This window comes from Saccopteryx bilineata, chromosome 1 (assembly GCF_036850765.1).
Source record: "Saccopteryx bilineata isolate mSacBil1 chromosome 1, mSacBil1_pri_phased_curated, whole genome shotgun sequence".
Classification (NCBI taxonomy): Eukaryota; Metazoa; Chordata; class Mammalia; order Chiroptera; family Emballonuridae; genus Saccopteryx; species Saccopteryx bilineata.
Window position 1 is genome coordinate 173,452,207 of NC_089490.1, and position 27,693 is coordinate 173,479,899.

Consider the following 27,693-nt stretch of genomic DNA (forward strand, 5'->3'; position numbering starts at 1 on the left):
TTGGTTATAAGATCAAAGGTGCAAGAAGAAATATGTTGTGGACCTATTCATTTAGGATGGTATTTTAGAAAAAAATACCTACAGCTTTATTTTGCATTGTCAAGTAGAACCCGTTCTTGTGGATGGTAATTGTCAAGAGGGATACTTGTAACCACGAAGAACAATAATCTTGCATTATCTTCCTCTTGTGTTTGAACTGATTTTATAAAAAGCCTACCTTGGAATTCAGTAAAAGAACACTAGTTCATTTTTTTCTTTGTAGCTCATCTTTCTATTCTGACGACATTCTTGGGCCTTCATCAGTGTCTCATAAGAGAGTCTTAATTTTCTTCCTTTCATCCATGAAAGGAAGTAAGTCAGTCTTCATTTAATGCTGGTCTTTTTTCCTCCCTCACGCCTATGCTGGTCATTTTTTAAGGACTAATTTAAATGTATATGATGCTTTTCTGGTCAGTTGGGCTGGATGTTGGATTTTTTTGGAGAGGTTTTTGCTGTTTGCCCTTGTGCATCTCTTGAAGGCATTTATTCTCTGGTAATTACTTTATAATAATTTTAAGGGTGCATACCTTGTCTCCTATTTTAAAGTGCCAGAGTCCTTGAAGATGAAACTGTCTTACTGACATCTATGTTTCCATGGTGTTTTATAATATCTTAGCATTTTGTCAATATTTTAATGTATGAAGCATGTGTTGGACCTTCTAATAGTAATTCAGTAAGCAATACTGATGGTCTACAACCCAAGGTACTATAGTACCATTTTAAACTTGAACTCATAGGAAAATTTTAAAAATTATTTGATTGTAACGCAATTTAGGCTTGTGATTATGTTAAGACTGAACCAGAATTGATTTCTAGAGTTGCCTCATTAGGCGATAGTGATTCAAATGTTACTTAGTCACCATGACTGGAGTCGGTCACAGAAGTAAAAACCTAAATTCCAGGCACGGCATTCTGAATTCCTAAGCTCTGGACTTCGGGTTGCTGCCTGGGATTAGGTGTGGGTATGGATAGATACATTTACTTGCACTGGATTCTGAACTTGGGGTGTTTTATACATCTACCTTGTAACCTTTTAAAAGTTAGATCAGCAATATTTTATAATTTTTTTTTTTTTTGTATTTTTCTGAAGCTGGAAACAGGGAGAGACAGTTAGACTCCCGCACGCGCCCAACTGGGATCCACCCAGCGCGCCCACCAGGGGCGACGCTCTGCCCACCAGGGGGCGATCTCTGCCCCTCCGGGGCTTCGCTCTGCCAAGACCAGAGCCACTCTAGCGCCTGGGGCAAAGGCCAAGGAGCCATCCCCAGTGCCCGGGCCATCTTTGCTCCAGTTGAGCCTTGGCTGCGGGAGGGGAAGAGAGAGACAGAGAAGAAGGAGGGGGGGGGGGTGGAGAAGCAAATGGGCGCTTCTCCTATGTGCCCTGGCTGGGAATCGAACCCGGGTCCCCTGCACGCCAGGCTGACACTCTACCGCTGAGCCAACCGGCCAGGGCCAGATCAGCAATATTTTAAATTGTGTACTCAATCTCTTATAAGAATAAAATTGTGACTAATAATGCCTTGACTTTTTTTCCATCAGTGTCACTCTAGAGATGTGATTTCTTTCAGGGTCTGGAATACTAATGAGGAATTGTGGCTGGAGGAAGGGGACTGGTGTTGTACCCTTTCTTCTGTCGGTGTGACCTGGGCCACTTTCATTTGCTCTGACTTTTCTGGTCTGTAAAATAGGGCACACTGTCTGCCTTACCTGTTTTTCAGGGTGGTTGTAAGGCTTGAATGAGTATAATATATGAGAAAGTACATCGCAAATGAAACACTCTATACTCTAATGTGTAAGGTATTACTGTCACTGGCACATGTGTTCCAGGAGAAATGGTGAGTCACCTATAGAGATAATAAACTAAGATACTTTTAATATTTGACTAGTAGCATTTATAGGAGTACATCTCTTTTGGTGTGTGGAAGGCAGAAAAACTATGTTTTTAAATTATTTTTTCATTGGGTTGTCCAGCTTAATGACTTCTCCGGATTATTTTAGAAGCATAGGCTTCATGTAGAGTTTAGTAAAGAGCTTTTCTTTGTTAAAAGAACTATTTTAAAACTTTGTTTAAAAGACTTCAAAGAACCATTTTATGTAAAGTCATCCACACCAGTGTATTTCAGACAGTTTTGATTATTTTAAATAAAAAAGTTGAACACCAAAGTCTTCACTTTCAGAAATACTCAAAAGTGGCAAAGTTTTTCCATATGTGTCATATGTATGTATGTTCTACTCTAAGTGTGTTTATCAGAATCCATATTTTTGAACTAAAAGCTCTGTAATTCTATGCTATGAGTGGATACAATTCTTTTGACGAGTGAAATCTGTTGCTTTTTGTATTTAAATATAGATGCTGTGTAAACTTAGATAACCAGAAACTTGCATACAAATGTTAATAGAAATATGAATGTGGAATGTGAAAAAAACCCTTGTGATGATTTTTTTAAAGAGAACGGTAGGAAGAGAGAGACAGAGATAGAGAGAGACATCGAACTGCTTCTGTGTGTGCCCTGACTGGGGATTGAACTGGCAGCCTCCGTGCTAGAATGACGCTCCAACCAGCTGAGCTATCCAGCAGGGTTTTTTATTTATTGTTTCGAGAGACAGAGAGAGGAAGGGAGAGAGAGGAGGGGGGAAGGGAAGCACACATTTGTTCTACTGAGTCGTGCATTTGGTTGCTTCCGTGTGTGCCTGGACTGGGGATCGAACCCTCAACCTTGTCATGTCAGGACAATGCTCTTAACTGACTGAGCTAACTGGCCACAGTCTCAGGATGATTTTTGAAGAATTTGAAGAGGAATTAGAATTTTACAATTAATGTTTCACATTGAAAGGTGCAACATTAAATGAATCTTTATATTATACTTCTGATTATCCTTAAAACAAGAGTTACGTTTATAATGCAGCCCTTTTGAAAGTGTTGCACTATCTGTTTTAGGTTTTTTTGCCACTGTAATAATGTGTAACACTTTGTGTTCTTTGTTGCTTGTTGGGCAAATAAGTTTGTAAAATTTGTGTTATTTGAATTTGCTCACTCTTATTGTTAAAAATGGCGGATGCCAGGTGAAACTGCTAATTACCTTCCTGCTTGGGAAGGGCCGTTGTTATTGCTGGAGGAGGTTTTTTTGCCAAGAAAAGTTTGTGAGGAAGAAGAAGGAGGAAGAAAAGCAGGCAAGATGGCAGGGTGCTGAAGGACAAGCCAGCTTGTGCAGAGATGAGAAGGGAGAAGGTATGCAGATAGGGAACCAGAGGTGACTGCGTTGGTGGGGGCCTTTGTTTCTAGGAAAACCTGGATGTGTTAGTAGCTTTGTGAGCTCTGAATGAGTGGGTTTTGGAGCCCTGTGTGTTTGTGTTTACTCACCTGCCCGGTGCGAGGCTAAAATAAAGGTATGGTCCACCAGTTTTTGGCTCCACAGTTTCTTTACCGTCTGCCCGAATCTAATGGGAACCCACATGTGCCTGGCTGTGATGGCCATGACTACTGGCCATACATTGCTCATTTTGTATTTAGGGAGAACATAACTCAAAAAGAGCTGAGGAAAGATATGGGAAAGCAGTTGACATTTTGTGTCTATTATGTGCCAGAAAGTCAACTAGGTGTTTTCTCATGCTTTTAAGGTAGTTTTTCCATCAACCCAATTAAGCAGGAGGTGCTGTCTTCAATTTGCCAGTGAAGGAACTGAAATAGAGAGAGGTTAAGGAATATACTTAAGGACACATAACTGATTTAAAGTGTATTTTTTCCACCATACAGTAAGATTGGGTGTAAATATCTGTATTGTTGCTAATAAGGACTTTTACAAAACGAAGTTCTGACTTGCTTAGGATGTTTTTCTCTCAAAATGTCTCACTAGGTTACTTACACTTTCGAGATGAGCTTCAGGTCTAAAGTCTAATTTTATTAAAATTTAATTTTTAAAGCTATTGGAGTTAGCAGAGTGGCGCTGGAATGTCTACTTTTAAATTAGATCCAGGTGATTGCTCTCAATAAGTGTTAGTTATTGTTATTTTAACTATACCTTTAAATAGCCTGTTTTGATCTCCAGGTTATTCTGAAAATGCTAGTTTCACTTGATGGTTTTAATAGCATCTAATACTGTATTTATGGATTGGTAATTTTATCTCTGGACACTGTGTTAAGGATATAAATAGTCTTGATAGCTTCTGATATCTTTTGATTATTGACTATAGGATTTTGGTTTGTAGTTTTTGCAGGGTTTTTTGTTATATAACTACAGTCTTAGCGATTTTTGCCAATTGATGAATTCATTTAGAATCTTATGGTTTTTAGAATGGGCTAACTTGATACGTTTCAATTGTTCTGTATTCGGGAAATTAACCAGTTTTTCTCTGTAGTAGGACAACCAGGGATTGGCAGTTTGTCGGAAACACAGGATTTTTATTGCTTATAGAGTTTCAGCGTGAACTTACTTTCTGTGTAGGAACATAGCTGAGAACCTTGGTTTTCAGTACTGACTGAAAAAGCCAAGGGAAAGGCTCGGGAGATTGCTGCCAGGGACCAGATTTGAATTAGTGATACAGTCTTTGGAGCTAGTAGGTTTGAGGGGAAAGCATTCCTGGTACTTCTGCTTTTGCAACTGTGGCCATGTGGGTGTCTTAGCTTCTTAAGTGAACTGTGTTGTCTGGCCACACTGCTGAGCAAGGAGCTGTATGGACTAGACTTTGACCAGACTGCAGAAATATTTATTCCAATATGCTAAGAGTTAATTCACATCATGCACAGAGATGTAATTTAAATTAACTGAACTTGCCTACCTGGTTCTGACACCATTTTATGATTGTACTACCGAATGAGAGGTTAGATTGCTAGGCTTTAGAATGTGAGATCTCAGGGAGTCTGAAGTGCTTCTGAAATCCTAAAATAATCCATCCCAGTGCTCTGGTTGTGCTGGGTATGTATCTGTGTTTAAATGTCTTCTGAGTTGTTAGGGTGCAAGGACTTGTGTCCCTTTTTGTGGCAAGAAGTCTTTCTTGTTTCTCTTTGGCCCTTACCAGAGGTAAAAAATATCCCCCCCCTTCCGAGGTAGAAGAGTGTGGCACTCTAGGTGGAGAGACGCAGGATCTTGAGAGGTGTAACACATTCTTGGATTTTTAAATGAGTTCTGTCATTTACGCCTCCTTTCAAAAAATTAAACCTTTTCCTTCCCAAAACTTCTTTGTTCTCTTATTTCTTATACTCCTATTTTCATCTAAATTTGTGGGGTACTGGGGTTGGCAAGAAAGGTTAAGTACATAGTCTCCTGTGTGGATTGCTCATTCTCTTCTGGTAATTGAAAGTTATCTTGCATTGTAAGTGCACATGATGATTTTTTTTTTGTCTCTGGACTGTTTTCAGTGTTCCAAAAATGTTCATAATTTGTACTTCAACTATATATGTTTAAGGTTGGTGTTTTAAATATTATTTACTTAGAGTTTTTTTTCCTCGCATGGTTCACATATCAAAAGTATAACGGGCCCTGGCCGGTTGGTTCAGCGGTAGAGCGTCGGCCTAGCGTGCGGAGGACCCGGGTTCGATTCCCGGCCAGGGCACACAGGAGAAGCGCCCATTTGCTTCTCCACCCCTCCGCCGCGCTTTCCTCTCTGTCTCTCTCTTCCCCTCCCGCAGCCAAGGCTCCATTGGAGCAAAGATGGCCCGGGCGCTGGGGATGGCTCTGTGGCCTCTGCCTCAGGCGCTAGAGTGGCTCTGGTCGCAACATGGCGACGCCCAGGATGGGCAGAGCATCGCCCCCTGGTGGGCAGAGCGTCGCCCCATGGTGGGCGTGCCGGGTGGATCCCGGTCGGGCGCATGCGGGAGTCTGTCTGACTGTCTCTCCCTGTTTCCAGCTTCAGAAAAATGGAAAAAAAAAAAAAAAAAAAAAGTATAACAAAACATACAGTGAAGAGTTTTATTTCCTCCTGTGTTCCACATTTGCCTAACTCTCAATCCCCAAATATAATGATTTTAGTCTCTTGTTTAGTCTTCCAAAGATTTTAAAAGATCCATAGATAGGCCCATAGAATATATATCCCCTACCTGCCCTTTGCTTATTTATTTAACATTATATATATATATATATAAATAAATAATTTGGGAATCTCTGTAGGACAGTACATGAAGAACTTTATTGTGTGTTGGTGTCCATATGGGTGTGTGTGCCTGTGTGTGTGTAACCACTGCAGAGTATTCACAGTGCTACAATGACTATCCTTACATGTGTGATCTGGTAAACTTCTTTTGGGCCATACAGTGCTTGCATCTCTAAATTCAGTAATTATTGTAGTAACAGGTTCATATTGCTACTAGTGCTGTCTTATGAATTAAAAAAAATATTAAGCTGCAGTTGAGTTGGGTGCAACTTTTTCAAAAGGCATATGTTTATGTAGAGTAAGATTGAACGTTTTGAAGTGTAAAATTCTAAATGTGCAGTCATGCAACCACCACCAGAATTAAAGACATTTTCACCACCCTGACAAGTTTCTTTTCCCTTCTTATAGTCCGTCCTCTCTGGTTAGCCCTGCCCCTGGCAATCACTGATATGATTTCTATTCCTCTAGTTTTGCTTTTTCCAGGATGTCTTTCACATGTAGTCATATAGTGTGCAATCTTTTTGTGTACCTGCCACTTAAAGAGAACAGTGGTATATATTTGTCAAAACCAAGAAGTAAATATTGGAACAATACCATTCATTAAACTAGAGACTTTATTTACTTCTTACCAGTTTTTCCACTAATGTCTTTTTCCTCCTCAGGATACATTCCAGGATACCATGTTGCATTTAGCATTTTAAAAGAGTAGGTTTGTTTTTTTTATTTCCTTGAGATGTGAGAGTCCTTTGTGTTCTGGATGCAAGTCCTTTATCAGATTGAATGCCACTTTGTAACTTGCAAAGTTCTACACAAAATTTTTGTTTGTAGCAGAATCATGCTAATGTTTGGCTAAATGCAAAATATATAATGCTGACTTAGTTTACATAACAATAAAAGTATGTCATTTCCCCACTTATATAACAAGTGGATATGCTCTAAAAATTGTGAAAAATCATATTTTCAGATTCCACTATAATTTGCAGATGTGTTCCCAGAAAAATATTTTCCTTTCATTGAAATTCTCCCTATGTGATGTGACTTATTTTTTTATTTTTTGACAAACATAGGGAAAGAGCCATTGGATGTAACTGCATAGAAAGCCTTTAAGGTCAAAGTTGCTGGCCTAGGAACGTCTTGTATTGAAGCAGGTGGTTTCTTAACTTGATTAATTTTTTTACAGTGAACCTCACTTTGGAAATTTTTGTACTCTAGCACATACCAGTAAACATTCACTATTTCTGTGAGTCCTTACAATAGAAATTAATTCAGCAAATGTTTCTAAGGTTCTCCTGTGTACCACCCACTATTTTAGGCATTGAGGATACAGCTATGAACAACATGTTCCTTGCCATGCACATGGAGCTTATATGCTAGTGAGGGGAGGCACACAAACAAAATAAATAATAGCATGTTAGATGTTGGTAAATATTATAGAAAATACACTGCTCACAAAAATTAGGGGATCAGGGAAAGTGCAGATACTCCAGTACTTTCAGCCTTTTGTAGAGTGCATTTCCACCAATGAAATAAAAGTTGGTTTTGCATCTCATTTGCATAATTGAAAACTTTCTTTGACTTGTCGTTTGCTTTCTGATGTTCTTGTTTAATAAAAAAATCAAATGCTTATATTTTAATTGCTTCATATTCATTTTGAAATATCCCCTAATTTTTACCAGCAGTATATACTGAGTTGAGTCAGGCCATATTTGGAAGGCTTCCCTGATAAGGAAGTGTGGTATTTGAAGGATTGAATGAAGCAATGGAACCAGCTTTGTAGTGAATAAAGGAGAAAACATCACAGAGCTTGTAGGTGGATCTTGCTCTGACTTGGTGGACAATGGAAACTGCAGGCTGGAGCAGTGAGGTAGAGGCAGATGGAAGGTGTGACGCCAGAGGGTCAGCGGGAGGCTCGGTGGGTAGGGTCTTTGGTGTTTATTCTGTGTGTGTGGGAACCATTGGAGGGATTTGAGTAGAGGTATGATAAGATCACTCTGAATGCTGGGTTGAGAACAGTCAGCAGAGGGGAGAGGGTAGAAACAGAGAGACCAATCGGGGGCTAATGCAATTAGCTTGTTGTGATAGCAGGTGGTAGAAGGGAAAATGGTCATATGTTGGATATATTATAAAAATAGAGCAGACAAGATATGTTAGATCTGGATATGAAAGAAAGAGGACTCAGGGATGACTTCCAAGTTTTTTTGGAAGGATGAGGGTGATAGTTTTTAGAGAAGAGGACTTGGGGAAGATCAGGTTCCATTAAACAGGGATGGCATGGTAGTGCGGCTGATGCGAGTGATCAGAAGTTCAGTTTTAAACAAGTGGAGTTTGGGGTGCCTGTTTGTCATCCAAGGAGTTGTCATCAAGTAAGCGATTTAAGGCTCTGTTGCTTTTATCTATCTATCTATCTATCTATCTATCTATCTATTTATATTTCTTAGCGACAAGAGTGCTGGGTACAATGTTTTACATGCAAATATTTAATAAATATTGGTTGAATAAACATGAATTAGGAATTTTAATATTGTTTTCTATAGTGACATATTTTACGCTAATAGTCTCTGGTGTTTGATGTGTGCATTATTTTCTTTCTGATGAATTTTAATGAAATGTAACATTATTAAGTGGTAATGAGAAAGTTTGATCACCCTTTCTAAGCAAGAATTCCAGGAAGCATGTAGACATTAAAAAGTAGAGCATGACCGAGGCTAGAGTCATGCTTGGGTATCAGCTATTGCCTTAGTGTGCTAGAGTCCTCGGAGAGTGAACTGCTGACCTTATTCACTGACTGTGGCCCCTCTATGGCATAGTCAGTCACCGGGTTAGTGACATGCATCGGCAAAAAAGAAAAAAAAAAGTAGAGCCTGACCTGTGGTGGCACAGTGGATAAAGCGTCAACCTGGAAATGCTGAGGTCGCCGGTTCAAAACCCTGGGCTTGCCTGGTCAAGGCACATATGGGAGTTGATGCTTCTAGCTCCTCCTCACCTTCTCCCTCTCTCCCTCTCTGTCTCTCTCTCTTCCTTTCTCTCCCCTCTCTAAAATGAATAATAAAAAAAAAAAAAGAAAAAAAAAAAAAAGTAGAGCATGCTGCTGAGCTGGAGCTGATGACATATCCTCTCCCCCCCTCTCTCCCTGACCGTCAGCGGAGCGGCTGTGCTCCATCCTAGGCTTTTGTCCTTAGCAGCCATTGAACTCTAATGTTTAGACATTAGAAGTTATGTGTATGAAGTTAAATTTATATGCATCACAGGTTGTTTTTAATCAGAAAAATGGTGTTGGTGGTGACTGCATTCAGTTCTGTTCAGTGGGCTTAGAGTTTCATTTGAGTATAGTATGTATTTGCTTTTGAAACTTCCTTTAGCTTAACTTTACTTGGTTTGAGAAACTTACTGTATTAGTGCTGCTCAGGCTGTCATAGCAAAATAGCTTGGACCGAATGGCTTAAACAGTAGTAATTGATTCGCTCACAGTTCTGGAGCCTGGAAGTTGAAGGTCAGGGTTCTGACTGATTCAGTTTCTGGTGAGGGGCATCCTCTTGGGTTGCCAAATGCCACCCACCATTCTGCTGTGTTCTCACATGGACTTGCTTCTGTACAAATGTGGCGAGGGGCAGAGAGCTCTGGTGTCTTGCCTTAATTTATAAGGATACCTATTCCATGGAACCAGGGTCCTGCCCCCATGATCTCATTAACCCTGATTATCGCCTGATGGCTCCATCTTCGGATATCATCACAATGGGGTTTAGGGTTCACCATAGGAACAGTTTGATTGGTAACACTTTTCATGGTAGCATCTTTAAATATTGGGATTATTTTACATATTCATTGAGTGTGACTATAAGAAAGAACACATCTCTAGGTATTTTTACCTGAGGAATCACATTAGGAAATGAGAATGAATTTGTGAAAAATAAATGGAAAAATTATACAAAGATTTAAATTTACTGAGAAGGGTTGTTTAAATTCTGAAATGCTTCCATTGTAGAATATTTAAATACGTGTGACTTATTACCTATAAGCATAAAGTAACAATAATACTTAAAAATATTTCTTCATCCTGTTTGAATTGATTTAGCGAATGAACAAATTTTTCATGTGTAATTAGCATTCAAATAATGTGTTAGGGTTCTTAAATTCTTAAGTAGGGTAAATGTGCCCACATACAAATTTAATTGCATTATTAATTTGTTTAACGTTTTTGTGGTACAGTAGACTTCTGCTCAGATTGGATTTCTAATTAGTGGAATCTTGATGAATATGGCTTAATTTTACCACATAATGTGGCCTGAGACATCATCTATAATCTTTCCCTAGGGAGGTATTGGACTAAGACGTATCTCCATAGGGAGTTTATATTGGTGTGTGCACACACACACACACACACACACGCAATGGGTCTGTGTGTACAAGACATCTAAGAACATTGATACAGAGTATTCCTTCTTTCTGATAAAAAGTAGAAGAAAATAGCATTCATATTTTTCTATCTCCATGTTACCCAGCTAAATTAACAAAGACTAGGATACAAATAGTGGTTATACTTTTCACTGCCACACAGAATACAATTTGATCTCTTTTTAGCTTTTGAAATTTAGGCAGGTATGTATAGAAGTAAGAGTAAGTTCAAACTTTAGGATGTAGGGCAAACCTTGTCAAAATTCCACTATGTTCAAATAAATAGACTTCAGGACGCCAATAAAAGTGATCCTTCTCATGGTGAGTTAGTGAACTTAATATTTGTAAAGTAGAAAGATACATACGGAAAAGTGTTGGGGGGATGCTCCCCATCCCCAACTTTGTTGTTATTTTTTTCAAACGATAAAGACAAGAGAATTTTGAGTTTATATTTTGAGTTCACTGATTGAAAGAATCAGAAAATGCAGTGTAATCATTTTATACCATATCTTTGTCTCTATGCTGTTTCGCTTTTGCATCATGAAACTGGTCTCTGAGACCATCTGAACCAAAAATAACAGGAGCGGGGTTTCAGACACACAGTCCTAGATTAGAGTTAGTTCATACCTACTGAAAGGACACCCAACATCACTACACCTGAAGGGGATTTCCAGACAGTGATGAATTGAAATAGAGCAGAAGTAGTCCACTTCCACAAAACAGAGCCACAAGCAATTTGGTGCATCTGGCTAAGTAACGTTTCGAGTGAGTGGGGAATGCAACAAAAGCTCTAAGAGTGTCAAGTTCTAGGTGGCACATACCTGCACACTTGGAGCACTGTGTCACATGCCAAATGTTTTTTAACACTCCTTTTCTGTGTGTGTGGCACTGTGCTGGTAGATACATTGGGTTACACAGGGGAGTAAGACACGTGCAGGGAATTCACAGTCCAGTCCTCATATAAGAAGCATTTATATAATAGTGTGGAGGTGTGATGAGGGCATATGGAAAGAGAGAAGGGAACGTGAATGTGCAGGTGTCAAATGACAGACTCCACTGTTTCTACAGAAAAGAATTGCTGCTTCCCTACAAGCCTCTTCTCTGCACTTTCTTCGATTTCATTTCGGGTTATAATTATACAGTACTTAGGGCTTTGGAAAGAATATAGGACAGAGTGGAAAGTGCATATTTAGTTCATAGACTAACAAAAGAAGCTGTAAGGCATTCTGAGCAGTGTTTCCTGTGCTGTCAGATACCCCAAACCTAGAACACTTTTCATGTTTTTCTTAAAGTCGTTTTTGGTAATTTTATATCCTGAAATACAATTGTTGAAGGGATATTAAGCTCAAAATTATTCTAAAGTAATCTTCTGTTAAGTAAGATTTGTTAAAAGATTTTTTTTGTTCAATATTAGCAAGTGGACAAAGCAGGAGGATATATATGTGTGTGTGTGTGTGAGTGTGTGTATATATATATATATATATATATTTTTTTTTTTTTGTGGTCAGGCACAAACAACTTTGCATCCTGTTGATTAAATAGAAAATATCTAACTAAGTGTTTGTGCTAATAATAGATTCCTTCAGGTTTTTTGATTTTGTTACACCAGGGGTGGAGTCATTAAACAGGAAGAATGAGATCCAGTAAACAGGAATTGCGTGCTGAGAGATAGATTTTTTGAAAGGGAAATGGAGGCCCTTGCTCTCAGAATGTCCATGGACTATTTCACCATTATGAATACCTTTTTTAAGAATGTTGTATTTAACGGAGTGCCAAAGTAATCTTTTCTTTCAGCACTGCTATGCGTGATAGGTGATCCTTACTAGGATTACGTGTTATTATTAAAGATTTGAAAGTTAATTCAATTGTAGTTTCACAGATTAAACCATTGTGGTGTTTAGCCTCAATGTTTTTAATGCTTTGTACTCTTAAGGATATACATTTTTCTCATGTCAGGTAGAGATAGTTTTAGTATAATTTAGACTATTAGTATAGCCATGTGTTTTTACATTTACATACACATTAAAGAAATTGGGGAAAATGCTAGCTATTTTAAAAATCTTTTTAATTTATATTTTTAGTTACAGTTGACAGACAATATTAAATTAGTTTTACTTGTACAAACAGTGATTAGACATCTATCCAGGTGTTATATTTAAAAAGCACAGCCCCTTCCTGAAAACCCAGCAGGTAAACTGCAACTAAATTTCCATTTATCTTTCTCTTTTTAAGCAGTTATTTTGGAAGCTGTATATTAATTTCAGTAATATTACTATTTCTTGAAATATTTGGGAGCATGTTTCCTTTGTAATACCAAATGTTCAGTTGCGCAGTGGCAGCTTTAAATGTTAACAATATCAGAGAATTTAGGTTTTTCTGTGGGCTGGGAAAATGGAGAATGGAAAAACCAAGGTAGTGTTATAGACAACTCTTCGAATAATGGGAGGATCAATGTGAGGAAAGAGTTTTGGGATAAGCCTCTAGTACACAAAAAATAGGAAATGAAATCAAGAAGACTAGCCTGGTACTAAGCAGATGGGTGCTGGGAAGAGGGAATTTGACGTTATGTCTGGTGGAAGATCTTACAAGCAATGATGTGGAATCTATTTTATACCTAGACTTTTTTTCCCCCTAGAAATACACACACACACACACACACACACACACATATATATTTTATTAAAAAATTACAAACATCCTGACCTGTGGTGGTACAACATATAAAGCATTGACCTGGAATGCTGAGGTCGTGCGTTTGAAACCCTGGGCTTGTCCTGTCAAGGCACATACAAGAAGCAACCATGAGTTGATGCTTCCTGCTTCTCCCTACCCCGTATGTCTCACTCTTCTCTCTCTAAAATAAATAAGTAAAATAATTAAATACACTCTAGAACCAAATCCAAAACAATGTAAATAAGAGAAAGTTTCCCTCCTCTATGCCACCATCCCAATGTCTCTAATAAGATTTTGTATAGTTGGGGAAAAAAGTTGTGTCATTCTACCAGTATATTCAGATTAAAAAAAATTAAATTACGGTAAGCAAGTGGAGTCATCTTATACATGTAGTTCTTGCCTTTTCTTGCAAATGTTTCTGTGCGATGATGCAGAAGTCAGCCTCATTCTGTTCAGAGGATGCACATGGTTCCCTGGATGCGACATCATTTATCTCAGTTGTCCCCTAACGCTGGATTCCATGTCCCCTTACAAACAGTGTTTGGCGAATATCATTACATATTTGTGTATTTGTGTTTTGGATGCTTTTTGTGACTAGATATATATTGATAGATTAGATCACTGGTGGTAGAATTACCAAGTCCGTGTGTGTGTGTGTGTGTGTGTGTGTGTGTATAACATTTTGTCCGATGTCGCCAAATGGCTCATTGAAAAACCTACTCCAGTTAATATTGCCACCACCGGTGTATAAAAATCTTGCCAGTAATAGATTTTTAGTAAACTTAAGATTTTTGTCAATCTGAGAGTGAAAAAATTATGTTTAGATAACAGTTTTTTTTTTAAATTCTGAGTGAGATTGAACATATTTTCATAAGGTTACTGGCTGTTATTGAAGGTAATTGTGACCAGTTGTACCTATACAGCAATAAGAAATCCCTGATGTTAAGTGGGTACAGACTCAACAAACAGGGGGCCCTGAGAGCCTGGCCCCTCTGTGACCCAAGTGCCCCTCTCAGTATGGCAGTGTTGTTGGGCACGGGCACACAGTGGGAGACAGAGAAATCCCGGTACCTTCTGAGTGTGCACGACAAGTCTTTCTGTGTTGTGTGCATCTGAGATGACAGGATTAGCAACTTCATTCTTGCTTCACAGCAAAGAATGCAATCCAGAACAATTGGAAAAAAAGACTTGATTTGGATGTTTACTTTTCTTCTTGACTTCGAAAGTTAAAAAGAGGTTTCTTTATGCCACTCGGAACATTAAACATCATGGTAATGTCTTTCGTTTTTTTTCCTTTTTGTAATCATCAGAAGTTCAAGGATTTGTAGCTTTGACCAAGTGAGGAACATTTTCCCCATATGTAATAAATCCAGATTGATTTTTGACAAAACCAATAAGCAATATATTTGCAGTATTTAAAAATAAATTATAGGATGGAAAAATTCTACTGGTACATTGGCAAGTGGATGAGACCAGATGATCAAATATTTCATTTCTATGTCTACATTTCATGAGTCAGTTTCACACACCAGCTGCTGTGGAGGAAAGGATGATTTGCCAGAATACTTCAAAGTTTATTATTTTTTAAAAAACAAACAGAGAAAATAATATGAAATGCATTTGGGCACAAAAGGGTAAACCAAGCAAGTTTATTGCTTCTAAATAAAGAAAAGATCACTTAAAACATATAGTTCTAAAAAGGGCCCCTTTTTTGTGTGTTTCAGTGTTTTGAATTCTAGAAAACAATGGTTAATTTAAAGAAACTCTTCTAGCTTATAAGTATTATACTAATAGCTAATATCAAACATTTATTAAATACTTTCTGTATAAAACATTTCACTTCTATTATTGTAAAGGAGATATTATCTCATTTTTCTAAAGAGGCTTTGGAAGCACAGCGACTTGTTAGGACTGATATTAAATGGTAAGTGGTAGAGCTGCTGCTGGAATTCAGGGACTTTGGTTTAGAACTTGTACTCTTAAGTACCGGTTGAGATTGGATCTGAGATATCAAGAGGAATGAATGTCATTTGTATATTGGGATTATATTATTAAAATACATGCCTATTTTAAAGCTTTGAAAATAATCTTCCTTGAATACTTTTCAAGGATGAAGAGGAAATTTGTTAGCCCAGATGGGGTTGTAGGGTGGATCCCAGTCAGGGCGCATGTGGGGGTCTGCCTCACTTCTATCTCCCCTCCTCTCCCTCTCTCTCTCTCTCTCTCTCTCTCACACACACACACACACACACACACACACACACAAGATAATAATAATAATAATTCTTTTACAATAAATAATCTTTTCTTATAATTTTGTTGATGAAAAATATATTTGTGTTACTCTTGGTTCAGATCTTAGTCTTCCCTTGTTTAAGTCTCAGAGGTTACATGAGAACTCTCACAGTAAATGGAAATCCATAAAAAAGAGAGACACATAAAAATATATGTTTTGGAATGTCTGTTTTTTCCATTTTATGGCATACTCATAGGAAATATATATATTCTGGCACAGAATATTCCAATGGACCCACACTAATTTATTAATAAAAGGAGGATTTGTAAAAAATATATGATATAATATCTTGACTAAGGACCTGAATTAGATTTTATAAATTTATAACACTTGCAGGATAGATAAGAGCTTTTATCAGAGGTTACATGGTTACTTCAAAGTTGCTATTTGAGGCCTGACCTGTGGTGGCGCAGTGGATAAAGCGTCAACCTGGAACACTGAGGTCGCTGGTTCAAAATCTGTACTTGTCTGCTCAAGGCACATATGGGAGTTGATGCATCCTGCTCCTTCTCTCTCTCTCTCTCTCTCTCTCTCTCTCTCTCTCTCTCTCTCAAATAATAAATAGAAAAAAAATTAAAGTTGCTATTTGATGGGGGGGGTGAGTTGTATGGAGCAGGTGTTTCTGGCTTTTTTTTCTTCTGTAGATGGGCAGGGTGTGTTTTGGGAAAAGTGTTTTCTCTGACTGAACAAATGTCTCTCTTTTTCACAGATCATGTTGTTACCATGGAAACCTTAGGTTCTATAAATGTAGCCTCCAGTAAAAGACAAGAATATGGCATTGGGTTGTGTGTGTGTGCTATGAGAGCAGAGTGATGTCTAGATGTGCAGAGTCAGTTTATTTACCAAAGTTGTTTTTACAGTAGCCAGAAGCATGTTTGTCTTTTTGCAGTCTCCTTTTTTCATATTTTTTTTCTCAGTGTATGTACATGTGTGTCTGATGTAGAGACAATGGAACAGTATAGAAAAAGATCCTTGTTTCCTTCTCTAGTCTCATACTCTCTCACCCCAAACCAACCGCTGTTGAGAATTTGATGGATGGCCTTGCAATCTGTTTTTATTCTTTATTCTGTATGTGTCTTCATATGCCATAGTTTTGTGTTTTAAAGTTCATCCAAATACCATAATGCTTCTTGTGTCATTCTGCAACTTGCCTTTTTCTGAGCCATATTTTTTGTGGTCTCTCCATGATGGGGTATTTTGGGTTTGTTTATTTTGGTTGGTATATAGTGTTGCATTGTATCACAGTTAATCTAGTCCCTTAGTAGTAATTGTTTAGATTGTTTTTCAGTCCTATTTCTGTGTATCTCCTCAACCTCATTTTTCCTACCCTTTCCATGTCTTTGAGTCGAGGAACTCAAATACTTGCTTAATTTTGATTTGGCTAAAGCTCAGTCATAAGCTATCTTTACTCTGTTCTCTTCTTCTTTTCAATAGTCCCAGTTCATTTTATTAATAAAAAATATATTTTAGGTATTCTTTTGTCTTTGCTTTTCTCCCAGTATTCAACCTAGTGAGATTGAACTGTGATACATATTAGCCAGGCACGTGTAGCCTGGCCAAGTTGCAGAATGTCTTTTTTTCCAGTTACACAGTTTCCAGAAGATTATAAGTAACAACATTGCTGTTGCAAGAAACTACTTGTCACAAATTGATGGGTCTCGCATGTATAGAAAAAGCCTAGTGATAACTTCTCAACTACTTTTGATCAAGTTTCACTGATGGTTTTACTTATGAAACATCTTGTTTTCTTATTTTCCCCTTATTATCATAATACTATTCAGAAAGTACTACTCCGTCTTTTCCCAGCGCAGCTGTCAAAATACAGGCTGTGTATAGATCAGTGCTGCCTGATAGAAATATAATGAAGCCACACATATCATTTAAAATTTTCTAGTAGCCGCATTAAAAAAAATGTAAAGTGAAACAGGTTCAACACGATTTATATCAGAAATAGTTATATTGCTTACGCAATTGGAAAGTTTAGAGAATCACTTATTTGGTATTGAAAAATAGCCTTTCAGTCATATTCACATGGAATAGGCTTATAAAGATAGATTTTATTAAGTCCTAGGCTATTCCCTATTTTTACTGTAGGTGGTTAGGGGAGGTTCAGTGAAGAAGAATAGATGTGAAAATTGTCAATGCTAGTTTCTTATTTATTTTCAGGAAAGTCTTATTTTGAATTAGGAAGTGTTGTGACATCTAATAAAGAGAAAGTCAGAGTAGAGTACCAGATGATTCACTAATTTTGAAGGTTGCATATAATGTTTCCAGTTATTTTTCCTGTTTTATTTCCATTTTCCTTCTAAATACTTTGAAGCATTTACAACATATGTGGTGGTTCATATTTAATAACTGCCTATCGAATGCCTACTCCTTTAATTGAAAATGGAATTTCACTGATTTTTTTTTTATGGTTTTCTTGTAAATAGTCTTCGGTTTGACTGTACTTAGACTTGGGTACAGGAGAGAATCTGGATTTCATATTATATTTTCTCAATAGTAGAATGTCCATCATTATGTTTATTTGTAGCATTCTGGTGGTACTTTCAAGAATGGGCCCAGAAAAATAAAAAATGACTCTAATTCTTTTTTTTTTTTTTTCTTGTGGGAGAGACAGAGAGAGACAGAGAGAGGGACAGGACAGATAGGAAGGGAGAGAGATGAGAAATATCCATTCTTCGTTGTGGCTCCTTAGTTGTTCATTGATTAATTTCTTTTGTTCATTGATTGATTTCTTATATGTGCCTTGACTGGGGGGTCCCTTGCTTGAGCCAGCGACTTTGGGCTCAAGCTGGTGAGCCTTGCTCAAACCAGATGAGCTCATGCTCAAGCTGGTGACCTCGGGGTCTCAAACTGTTTCCTCCACATCCCAGTCCGACGCTTTATCCACAGCGCCACTGCCTGGTCAGGCGACCCTAATTCTTAAGAATAGGTGTTTTATTTTATGCAAATTCTCGCTATAGTCTATTCTGTGAAATGTTGACATTTTACAAAATGTTTATTACTATGTTTCTTGAAAAGAGAGTGTTGTGGTCATATTATTTTTTGGATCCAAACTAAACTTGGACTGAACCAATTTATTTATTCAGCATATTTGGAGAACCTTGATTTTCAAATCTGCATCATGCCGGAAATATCTATCCACTGAATAAGAAGTAAAAATTGGCTCTTAAACTGTGTTGTGGACACTTTAAAAATAGCAAAATTAATTAAAATTTCAGTTTTAGTTTTTTTCCTCCTTTGTCCTTCTGTTCCCCATTCGTACCGCCTTCTTTTTTTTTTAAAGAAATAATAGACTGTAAATGATGAAAAAGAACTAGAGAAATATCCTGAGTGTTTATTTTCCTAAATAGATATTCTATGTTGATAGGTAATATGAGTGATTAAAAATTAATTATTAAGTGTTTAATTTTGTGTAAGCACTTGATAAAATTATTTTGGATTGGGTAAGTCTTTTCTTGTTTGTTTTATGATCACAAACATGTGCCTTAGAACATAATTTTGAGACTTTATAAACTGTGGCATTAACTCTATTCTAAAAAATGGTTGGGCACAGGTAAAAAGTTGGATCTAGAAAACTGCGATCTTAGTTTTTTACTTAGTATATTTAGGGTTTTGTTTTGTTTTGTTTTTGCCATGGAATTGACAATTCCTAAGAAAAGTTTCAAGTAGTATTAATTTATATTGTTATTAGTTATGTTGTTACTGTTATTAGTTGTATTAATTGATCTTATTTTTTTGCGGTATTTATATTCTGTTAAGTTGCCAAGAGCACTGAATTAACAGATAACGGGCTGTTTCTGTTGGTTATCTAAAGGACACACTAGGTTGGTTCCTGCAAGCCTCTGATCGCAACCATTTTGTTAACTAATCAAACCTTGTTTTCTGTGTAAAGACACTTTACTTAATATACTGGGGTGGCCACAAGTAGATTTACAGGTGTGAGTCCACATGAAACAGTATATTCTTGCATTATATATTTGTACATCTGTAAACCTACTTTTGTCTGCCCCCTATGTGGTTGCTTCGTTGACATTGAATTCATGGACAGCAGCACTCTGCCTGGTACCTGAAGGAAGCTTATCTAACACATGCATTTTCTCCCTAAGGCACAGCACGGCTTCCTTGTGTTTAGGAACATTAAGCAGTACTTCAGCGTTATGCCAGTGAAACCAGCAACAGAAAGTACAAAATTTGAAAAATGTGGCACAAAATATACCTCAAAAAAGAGGGGTTTACAGTAGGGTAGCAGAAACAAGACGGCAGACATGGCTCACATTGTCACCACTCTGCATGTCCCTGAATGACCTTGAAAGTGCCCGTTCATTGAATTTTGGGGTCATAAATTTTAGCAAATAGGATAATTCACAAATTCCAGTCCACCCATAACGAGGATCAACTGTATATGGATTGTCTTAGAATGAGGTGTTGGCCTAGAAACTCAGGTTTCAGGCAACTCAGGCTCCTGTCTAGTTGACCACGGCTCTACCTTCCTTTTCTCCTTTGGTGGTGGTATTCTTTGTCCATGTGAGGTGTGTGTCGGCTGCTGCTGGTCTAGTAAGCAAGAAATACAGAATGTGATCAAATTATGAAATCTGAGTAGTGTATAGAAAACTTAGGGCTTGGCTATAGATATTTTGCCCCAAATTGTTGGATAGTGTGCTTTCCTATGCCCTGTACTTTGGGTGATATTGTACTTTATGAAGATCATAAGTAATGGTTTCAAAAGTGAACCATTGCAGAGCCACACATTCTGGAACATACAGATTGTATTTTCTAAAAAAAGCACTTTCAGTTCTACCATCCAGTTGAGTGGATTTTTTTTGTTCCCCCCTGTGGTCTCACTGTTGCTCACAGCTGCAGTCTTCTTAGATAATGGCTTATCTCAGAAGTCTAGTTCAGTTTGGCTCTGGTCATATGAATTGGTCTGAAATTGAAATGATGATTTAAATGCAGTCAAATGACCAATTTTGGGCAGAGCTTATTAACTGATTTTTAAAGGCTTTTTTTTTTTTCTTAGATTTTCAAATTAGTTTCACGTGGGAATTTAGTTTTTCAGAATATTAAAGAACACGTATGAAGTAGCAGTTTTGTGTATGGTCCTGTGCTTCTCTGTAGAGAATGAATCTGAATAAATAAGACATGCTTTTTCCTGTTTTAGGAGCTCACTGATACAGGATGAAAAATACTAGAAACAAAGAAACAAAAAGCCAGTCTTTTGGGCTTTTGCAAACAAACTATTTTGATGAGCAAATAGGTGCTCGGGGAAGGGGGTAGTCAGAGGTTGGTAAAAACCAGTTATTTGTGGGATGTGTATATGGTGTCTGTGTTTCAAGTATGGTGTCATCAAAGGTTTTTAAGTTTTTCATTTCAGAAAAATAACAGTTGTGTGAAATTGATAGGACTGGAAATGATTGATGGTAGGGAGACAAATTACTGCCTCTAACTGGATGGAAGCCTTCAAGTAGATGCTCAATGGTGGCAGCGGAAAGGCGATGTTGAAGAGCAAGAATGAATAGGATCTTGATCACGGATGTGGTTATGAAGAATGGAGAGAGGAGAAAGTAGGCGGTTTAAGCTTTCAGTCCTTTGAAAGGATGAATGTTCCTTCTCTCCAGTCTGTAAATCATTCCCAAGTTTGAATCCAAATTCACAGAGTCAGAGGCAGTGCCTATGGCCTGAACCTATGGAGTTTTTTGCAGTTATATATTTTTTTAGCTGTGACACATTTAGAGATTGACCTGTCCACACACATTCATGTATTTTTCAAAAATAAAATTTTTATTTCAGAATAATTTTAGATTACAAGAGTTGCAAAGATTGTATATCTCTCAGACTGGGTTTTTTCTGTGTTTAGCATCTGACATTACCATTTGTAAAAATAAAGAAACCAGTATCACTACATTACTGTTAAGTAATCTCTTGACTTGATTCACATTTTACTGGATTTTCACTAATACATGCCCCTTTTCCAGAATCCCATTCAGTCATCATGTCTCCTCTGTCTCTTCTGACCTGTGTTTCTCAGTTTTCCCCTGCTTTTTAAAAAATTTTTTATGACTAAATGATTATTTATTTTGTAAAATGTTCTTCAGTTGGGGTTAGGTGTTTTTCTCATGATGAGTTTCTGGGAGAAGCCTGCACAGTGCTATTGTCATTACATAATACTAAGGGTACATACTGTCAACATAATTTGTCACCATGTTGACCCAGGTCACATGACTGAGGAAGTTTGTCAGGTTTCTCTACTGTGAAGTTAGATAACCCTCCCTTTCCATATTCTATTCTTTGGAAGCACAGCTTTAAGGAGTTTTTTTTATGAAACATCAGCCTGTTCCTATATGTGCCCTGACTGGGGATCGAACCCGTAACCTTTGTGTATTGGGATGGCGCGCTGACCAACCAAACTATCTGGCCAGGGCTGGAAGCACAGCTTTAAATACAAGTCACACTCAAGGGATGAAATGGGGGTATTTAAGCCTCACCTCTTAAATAAATTATTTGGAAGTCTTCTTTAAAGAAATTACCTGTTTTCCTTACTCTTTTATTCAATCAGATATTTGTTTCAGTATATTTTATATTTGGGGTTATAATTTAATGGTACATATTTTATTGGTCAGACTTTCTGTCTTTGGGCATTGGAGTTCTTTTGGGATTGCTGTTGTATCTATTTGATATGCCCCATCTTCCCCTCAGCCCCCCGAGCAGTTCCTTACTTTCTGGTATTACCAAATGTTTCAGGTTCATCTTGGGTTTTCCCCACCCTAGTTCTAGAATTAGCCACATCTCTAAGAACCCCTGGTTGCTTTGGTTAGAAAGTGATATTAAAGACTCAGATCTGGGTTGTTGACTGTGCTTATTGCTTTAGGATTTATTACCTCTTTTAGGTCCTCTCACTGGACAGAGTAGGACATTAGTGCATATATGCCACACACACCCTGATACACATAAGTATAGTGTTGTGTTATAGCAAGGGGTTTACTAATAAGAGAAAGTTAGGGAAACTGAGAAATTTCCATCCGGACTCAAGTATATATAATTTTATAAATGTTATGTAGCCTCAATGTGTTCTTGGCTCAAATTACCTTTCTTTTAGCTTTCTAATTTTAGGTTTTGCTTTCATATCTGGTTAGTTAGTGAATATTCAAATGCTTGCTATATGCTGCTCTGATTGGTCACACTTTTACATTGGTGAATTACCATATCTTTTCAATAATCTGTCTTTAAGAATTATTTGCTAGCCTTTATTAGCATTAAAATTGCCCAATTCAGCCTGACCAGGCAGTGGCGTAGTGGATAGAGCATGGGCCTGGGATGCAGAGGACCCAGGTTTGAAATCCTGAGGTCACCAGCTTGAATGTGGGCTTATCCAGGTTGAGCACGGGATCACTGGCTTGAGAATGGGATTATAGACATGACCCTATGGTCTCTGGCTTGAGCCCAAAGTTGCTGGCTTGGGCAAGGGGTGACTTACTCTACTGTATCCCCACAGTCAAGGTACATATGAGAAAGCTGTCAATGAACAACTAAGGTGCCACAATGAAGAATTGATGCTTCTCATCTCTCTCCCTTCCTGTCTGTCTGTACCAATTTGTCACTCTCTCTCTTTGCCTCCCTTGCTAAAAAATAAATAAATAAAAAGGAAAAGAATAGAAAATTGCCTGGTTCAGTAGACATAAGTAGTTGACTTAGATGAGAATTTTAGAACAAGATTGACCTTAGAGATCATCTGGTTCAATGGCTTTTTGACTGTACATTGGAAACATCTGGATAAATTCACAACATATTTATGCTGGAGTCTCACCCTGAGAGTTTTCAATTTAATTAATTTGGAATGTGGCCTGGGCACTGGGCTTTTTAAAAGTTTCCTCAGCTTATACAAAAGTGCAGTAACATTTGAAAACCACTGTCACAGTTCTTCATTCTGTGGACAACATAAAATAAGACCAGAACTTACCAAAACAATTTCTATTTTGAGGATCCAAAATCATTAATAAAATTGGTGCATTCAATAAGACTCTTAAAATGGTGGACTCTTTTTTATTTTTAAGATTTTATTTATTCATTTTGAAGAGAAGAGAGATGGTGAGAAGCGGGTAGAGGAACAGGAAGCATCAACTCCTATATGTGCCTTGACCCGGCAAGCCTGGAGTATCAAACTGGCATCCTCGGCATTTCAGGTCGATGCCTCATCCACTCTGCCACTACAGGTCAGGCTGGTGGACTTTTAGATTTTTAAATTTGTTTATTCATTTTTATTAGAAAGAGAGAGGAGAGAGAGAGAGAAAGAGAGAGAGAGAGAGAGAGAGAGAGGAAAGACATAGAGAGAGCAGGGGGAGGAACAGGAAGCATCAACTCCCATATGTGCCTTGACCCGGCAAGCCTGGAGTTTTGAACCGGTGACCTCAGCATTCCAGATAGATGCTTTATCCACTGTGCCACCACAGGTCAGGCTAAAGTGGTGGACTCTTAAAGGCATTTTGATGATCTTAATAATTTAGAAGCGGAACTAAAGATGAAAGTCTCTTTTCTTCTTTCAGCTGAACTATCAATTGTTTTCTAAGGTGACAACTTTGACTAGCAGCACAGGGGTGGCTGGATTTTCCTGGTGGCATGGAGCATTTTCTTCTTGGCCTCTCTTGCCCTCCCACCCCCTTTTACAAAACAATTTTTGGAACTGGATCTTTGCTGTTTTTTTGAGGGAATGTCCACTTCTTGGAAATTATTTATATAATTCTTGTAGGCTGTTCAAGGAATTATACTATGCAAATTTGTGAGTAGTGGATTTTTTTTTATTGATTGATTTTAGAGAGACAGACATAGAAGGGAGAGAGGAAGAGAAAAAAAGCATTCAAATTTGTTGTTCTACTTAGTTGTGTATTCATTGGTTACTTCCCGAATGTGCCCTGACTGGGGATTGGACCCTCAACATTGGCGTTTTGCAGTGACACATCAACTGACTGAGCAAACCTGCCACGGTCGTGAATAGTGGATTTTTAAAATAAAACTGTGAGTTAGTTAATGTTACATTAGAAGGAAGCACACAAATCTCAGTGCTTGGAATGGTATGTGGTAGTTGCTCAATTTATATTTGAATGGATAAATTAAAGGACTGTATTTTAATTTTTAAACATGTTTCTATCTCTTAGTCCATGTGTACTGTAGCCAGAAAGGATCTTTGCCCTGATTAACAGGCTGATTAGATAAGGGATCTGACCTTTTCTAACTTACTTAATTTCTCTAGGCTCTAGTTTACTTATAAAATGAAGAGTTGGATAGATGCTTCCTAAGGACTTTTCTAGCTCTAATATTTTATTATTCCATAGGTGTAAATAAGATGGCATAATTTTAAGTAAATGGTATTTTATCTTCTAGCAGTTGAGGGAAATATGTTCTTAGCAGGCTAATTAGGAGGTGGTTGATTTGGCGTTAGAACTAGACAAGCGAGTGAGATTCAATATGTTGGTGAAATGGCAAGAAGAGGTTCATTCTCTTCTAGCACAATTCTTGAATGCTCCTTAGAAGTAAAGGAGGCACATTATATTATTACTCAACTATCGTTTCTTAATTTTATCTTTTGAAATCCTTTCACTTATAAAGTTGTCTTTGTACTTTGAAGAATGCATACTTAGTATCATTGAACTCAGATTACAATCATGTTCTTATGTAATTTCTCATTCCACTCATGTTACCTTTGTTTCTTGTTTTTTTTCCCCCCTATGTTTTTAATTCAGATTGCTTTAGAGAGACTGACTGCATTTAGCATTTAAGAAAGATTAAGCAATTGGTGATTGATATTTGGATATGTTAATGTACTTGTGGATTAATATAGTGAACTGTTTCTGGAGATAGGTAGGATGCTGAATTAGCGAATGAATAAGGAGATTTTAGAATTTAGAAACCCTTAATTTAATGATTTTACAAACCATATTTGGAACCAAAGACCCAGAAGGAATCTGTGACTTGCTCAGAATCAAGAATTTGATTAAAGATCTCAGTAAGATTTTTTTCCATGTCAGTACATGTTTTTTAAAGAATTCTACACTAGACTAAATGGGTAAGAAAGATGTTCTGTTTTGATAATAATTGGTGTGAAGATAATGCAAGTGCCATAAGTATAATTCTGTTCACCTAGGAAGCCATTTACTTGTATAACTTATTAGAAATATAGTACTTTTACTTTTTTAGTAGCTTATAGTATTGATTTGAAGCAATACTTTTCAGGGTTGAAACTGAGTATTATAAAAAAATGATATTTGAAATTCAGAAAATCCTTTAACTTTTATAACATAAACCAGAAAAATTAACACGAAGACACATTTAACTGGTGTGGCCATAATGATTCTTAAATTCAGAAGAGTGGAAAACCTTATACTGTGGTGGGAGACAGTGAGATTTAAGTTTTCCAAAAGTGTAGTTGGATGGGAAACAGTTGAAAAACTTAGCACTTAAGCCAATATGGAGTTCCAGTTGAACCATTTTAATTTTTCATTTTAATAGTCTCTGGCACATTTTTTTTTAAATTTCCTCTTCCTTGTTTTGACAAGATCTAAGGGGATTAGAACATGGAATGTTTGGGCATTTCTTTTTCCCTTTGGCCTTGAACAAAGGTGGGAATGTTCAGTAATACATTTCTGTCTTGAGAAGAAACATATTTAATGGAAAAGAGATAATGGGCTTCTTTGTGAGAAGAGTTTCCATATAGTGAAACATGTGATGTTATCTGTTTCTCCAGAAGGGCCATTACTGGGCATTATTTTATTGGTCTACACCTGAATGAACTATTAAGAACAGTAGAAGCTCCTGGATTTAGTGTGGGTGATATTGTTGAAGCTGTGACAGTTCTCAAGTGTGTCCTTTTTAGTTCTTCTTGAGGAATAACATAACACTCTTGTCTCTTGGCAAACCTGTGCCATTTAATTAGTAAATACATCCTTATGTTTCAAGGTGAACTCATTTTTTAAAAGAGCAACTTGATTGATTTGAAAACAATATATTTCACTTGTCATGTTTATTGCTGTGAAGTGCAGACGAGCTTAATAATTATTTTGAAAACGACCACTTACTATATAGTCTTGCTCTGAAACTCTTGAGAAAAGTATCCTTAATTAAAATATATATATAAAGATTCATTGCCATTTGTGACAATGTGGATGGATCTTAAGAGTATTATGCTAAGTGAAATAAATCAGATGGAAAAAAACAAAAACCATATCATTTCACTCACATGGGGCATAAAAAAAAAAAAAGAGCCGCCTGCCCTGTAGTGGTACAGTGGATAAAATGTCAGCCTGGAATGCTGAGGTTGCTGGTTCGAAACCCCGGTCAAGCCACATAGAAGTAATTACTATGAATTGATGCTTCTTTTCCTCCTTCCCCACTTTCTCTGCCTTCTCTCTCCTCTCTCTAAAATCAATGAACAAAATCTTTTTTAAAAATCACAGGAAAGGCCCTGGCCAGTTGGCTCAGTGGTAGAGCGTCGGCCTGGCGTGCAGAAGTCCCGGGTTTGATTCCCGGCCAAGGCACACAGGAGAGGCGCCCATCTGCTTCTCCACCCCTCCCCCTCTCCTTCCTCTCTGTCTCTCTCTTCCCCTCCCACAGCCGAGGCTCCACTGGAGCAAAAGATGGCCCAGGCACTGGGGATGGCTCCATGGCCTCTGCCTCAGGCACTAGAGTGGCTCTGGTCACAGCAGAGCGACGCCCCAGATGGGCAGAGCATCGCCCCCTGGTGGGTGTGCTGGGTGGATCCTGGTCGGGCGCATGTGGGAGTCTGTCTTGACTGCCTCCCCGTTTCCAGCTTCAGAAAAAATGCAGAAAAGGAAAAAAAAATCACAGGAAAAAGGAACGAACAAAATCGTAGATACAAACAATAGAACCGTGGTTCCTAGAGGGGATGGGAATGGGGGGGCAAGGTGGGCAAAGGGGGTCAAATATGTTGTAAGGGGAGGAAACTGGACTGCGGGTGTGGAGCACTCAATAGATACATAGGTGCCAAATTGTACTGCACACCTGAAATTTATATAATGTTATTTACAACTGTTTTCTCAATAAATTTAATTTTAAAAATTCAGTTTTGTTTTTTTTTTTTTTTTTTTTTTTTTTTTTTGGTGGCAGAGACAGAGTCAGAGACAGGGACAGATAGAGACAGATAGACAGGAACAGAGAGATGAGAAACATCAATTCTTTGTTGCGGCTCCTTAGTT

The 27,693-nt window shown here is 37.7% G+C and overlaps 1 protein-coding gene and 1 non-coding gene across 7 annotated transcripts in view; both read left to right on the plus strand.

The window, feature by feature from the left end:
• The window catches only part of RAPGEF2 (Rap guanine nucleotide exchange factor 2), a 255,836-nt gene that overhangs the window by 22,710 nt on the left and 205,433 nt on the right, over positions 1 to 27,693 (plus strand). The window lies entirely within an intron of this gene.
• LOC136321174 (small nucleolar RNA SNORA3/SNORA45 family) lies at positions 8,825 to 8,957 on the plus strand. The gene has a single exon (XR_010728462.1). It is a non-coding gene; the product is annotated as a small nucleolar RNA SNORA3/SNORA45 family (small nucleolar RNA).